Source organism: Cibotium barometz, chromosome 5 (assembly GCF_041138505.1).
Source record: "Cibotium barometz isolate CiBa-2024 chromosome 5, ASM4113850v1, whole genome shotgun sequence".
Taxonomy (NCBI): Eukaryota; Viridiplantae; Streptophyta; class Polypodiopsida; order Cyatheales; family Cibotiaceae; genus Cibotium; species Cibotium barometz.
The window spans coordinates 31,667,061-31,670,909 of record NC_141050.1 but is presented as its reverse complement, the minus strand read 5'-3'; the positions used below and the strand labels follow the sequence as shown (position 1 = coordinate 31,670,909).

Genomic DNA, 3,849 nt, shown 5'->3' with positions numbered 1-3,849 from the left:
GGATGGGGTTAGGCTGGACTGATGGATCCGTAAATCGAGACTCAAACTTTTGTTTTTACGATAGTAAAAAAAAAAAAAATCTCGGACAGAAACTGTTCTATGGATAGGAATCAACGGCTGTGCCTCTTGAATGGGGAAAAAAGCGTCGATCCCAATGATCCAAGTGCAAGTTTCTTCCTTGAACTGACTAAGTATCTTATAGATGTAATCGGATCGTCTCGATCAGAAATGATCTTGACTACGTTAGAGTAAAAAGTTATCCTGGTCGAATTGCCCGTGCTTTCCGGTAGAGGAAGTTTTTCCGGGTTCGGTTTTGGAACAACCGACGGATTAGTCTCTTATCCGGATATCCGTGGGCGAGGCCCCGAGTGTGGGACCCCTGTCCCGCACGAGAAGCGCTACTTCCGCTGCCAGTACCTTGAATCCGTTGCTCGGTGGGAACAGGGATCTTACAAGAGTTTTCAAAACCAAACAAGTTACCTGTTTTTCACACCCGATCATAAACTCTATTTGTTCCGTAGAGATTGTCTCATGATCACTAACCGCACGTTGTATACGGGTGTATAACCAATCCATGAAAGTAGGTACATCCCCGTCGTTATTTACATTGGTTTTACGTCTGGATCTCCTCTTTTTACGTCTACCCAACTCGTTTGCTTGCAAGTTTCTCCTCGTACTCATCAACGAATTGTTGCATGCATTCGCCTATTATAGACAATGAAAGTAGAAATATCCAATTTATCTTGGATCTTAAGTCGAAAAGGGACTCCCTTACCGGACAATACCTCGTCATACATGGTAGAAGACGACTCATTTGTCCATACACGTGGAGCTTCAGAATCAGTTTTCTCAAGGTATTCACAAACGTAATACATGCATTCTTCAAGCATCCATCCCTTCGCCATAGAACCCTCTGGTCTTGCTTTTTGACGTATATAACCTTTCAATACTCCCATAAACCTCTCGACCCAAAAAATCCATCGAGTGCTGACAATGCTAGTAAACTCTATCTCGTCTACTAGATGGATTAGAAGATGAACCTGGATATCAAAAAAGGAGGTTGGAAATTCCTTTTCAGCAAAACAAAGAAGCTCTATACATTCACGCTTCTTTTGTGGAATTGACCCTTTTGCAATCTCTTTAGATGTAATCCATCTATGAGTTAAAGAAAGAAGATATTAGAGATGTTATTGAATAAAGAAGATATTAGAGATATTAGAGATGTTATTGAATAAAGAAGATATGAAATAAAATTTTATACTAAAAATTAATGAGCGATAAATACCCTGCAAGTGATCCAAGGCGATATATCACATCTCAGACTCCTCTTGTAGTACATCCATCAATAACAAGGGGTAGAACATGCTACATACATGATTAATCCGATCAACAAACATACAAGAAAATAAATACTTTCAAAGATCTGAATAGATTTGCCTTCACAAAATTGTGCCAATCGTGTGTTTTTAAACCAGACAAGCTCTTGTCATCTAGAGTGAACATGTTTCGACAAGATGCTCCATATCCTATAGGCGTACGAATCTACTGAATCTTCCTGTTGATAGTCTCCAGCTCTTCTGTCTTGAGCACCCATGGGGCAGGCTCGTAGGTTGTCTCACGTCGAGTTTCATCATCATAAAGTGGCCATAGATTGGGCTTTGAGTTTTGATCCTTTAAGTCATTTCTTGCAGCCGCTGTGTCTTTCAAGCCAACGAGGTGTTGCCATAAGGTTTGACCAACGTTCCTAAATATGTGCATGGGATCAAGAAGATGACATATCCTCAAATCCTTCCAATATTCCAAAGTATACCATATCGAAGGACTTTGAGCTACAGTACGTTTTCCTCTCACTCGCTGCTTTACAACGTCATCATCATCGCCACTTATGATCTTTGACTCCAGGTCCAACAGTCCACTTTAGATACCAATCCTTTGGTGTCATTGGTATTGGACATCTCCCTTCTTCTACCTTTCCATTAAAATGTATGGCTTGCCTTCTGTCTCGTAGATAATGATCCTCAGATAAAAATCGTCTCTGTCGAAGATATATATTTTTGTTGAGGTTTTTGCTATAAGTCGATCTCAACCAATCACCACAAATTGGACAAGCTTTATAACCCTTGGTACATATCCCTGCATGGAAAACATAACAAAGATGATTAGCGTAATGAACATCGTACAAACTTATGAAAGAATATATATATTTAAACCATTTACCTGAGCAAAAACCATATCGTGGAAAGTGGATAGTCCATGCTAAAATTCTCCACGAACAATGAACTGTCTTTGACCGATGCTTCTGGACATATCCATGACATCAATCCCTCTCCACAAATCTTGAAGATCATCGATGAGAGGAGCCAAATAAACATTCAGATCTTTAACTTGTTGTTTTCCCAGAATTAAGAGTGAGAGCATTAAATGCTCTTTCTTAATGCTGAGATACGGGGGTAGATTATAGTTAATAACTACCATTGGCCATGTAGACCATTTACTTGATCTCATTGAAAATGGATTCACGCCATCCAATGCTACACCCATCTTTAAATGGCGTGGTTCTTTTGCAAAATCTGGCCATCGCAGATCAATATGCTTAAATGCAGGACAATCTGATGGAATTCGCATTGCTCCATCTTTGCTCTTGTGCTCCACTCCCCATGTCATAAGCTTAGCTAATTCGGGACTTTGGAACATATGTTTTATACGCAGAGCCAGGGGAAAATGTCTCAATACCTTTCGAGGGACCTTACCTTTCTCCTCTTTATAACAAGGAGTTTGACATTTTGGACATGTCACACCGTCCTCGTACTGACCTCTATATAAAATACAATCGTTTGGGACATGCATGTATAGAAGAATAGTCAAGTCCAAGACTACTTATCATCTTCTTCACCTCATCATGTGATGTAGGAAGGGAATTGCTTGTTGGCAAGAACTTCTGAGAGAGTAGCCTGCAAAGTCCATTAAAAATATGATCAATAAGAACAAAACATATTGTGATTACTCCTAAAATATTTAGATTAAAAAAAATGTTAGATTGTTACATATTTCAAAAGTGCTGAAATGGATATATTACTCCATCCAAAACGGTTTTGAAGATTCAGAATAAGTAAGCTTGCACTGAGTCGTGTCAGTTGGCTTCCTGCGTAGATACGCTTTAGAGCTTCTTCTCGAAGATACTTCTCGTTGTTATTAGGAATATCGCTCGCACTATTATTTTGATACTAATCCTCAATAAAATCAGACATGCCATCGTCGTCATCAAAGATATGGTCCCGCACATTATTGAATTCCTGAGAATATTGTTTTTTTAGTCTTGCATACGCATTAGGATCACTCATGCGTAGGATCCTCATGCACTCTATTGACATGTGAGATGCGTCATGTGAACGTTGATTTGTGATATTGTTGATGTCACAATCCGGAATCTACATATTTGAAGGCAATATCAATAGCATGCTTCTATATAAAAGAAAAGATAGATACAAAACAGTTACAGACAATAAAAAATGATTATCAAATTAAAATAGAGACAGTAGAGAACCTGGTGCAAATTAAACTATAGAATTAGGGTACAAGAGGTCCAAATAACATTAGGAAATGTATACAATGAAGCTCTCAATCCTCATCTAGTAAGGATGCTCGTGGAGGTCTACGCCATCCATAATTGACCAGCAATTCATCACCATCACGTAATGATCTAATAGCATTGACAACTATGTATCTTTCTACATCCCTGCTCATATGTTCTGGTTCATGACTATTCTCACACTCCACAAACGTGCAATTGGTTCTTGAACTCATCCCTCGACTACTATTGATTAAACCTGCTATGTTTCCTTGAGAGTA

At 38.9% G+C, this 3,849-nt stretch overlaps 1 pseudogene; it reads right to left on the bottom strand.

Moving 5' to 3' along the window:
- Positions 1-1,386: 1,386 nt before the first annotated feature.
- On the bottom strand, positions 1,387-2,625 carry LOC147638359 (uncharacterized; annotated as a pseudogene).
- Positions 2,626-3,849: the final 1,224 nt, after the last annotated feature.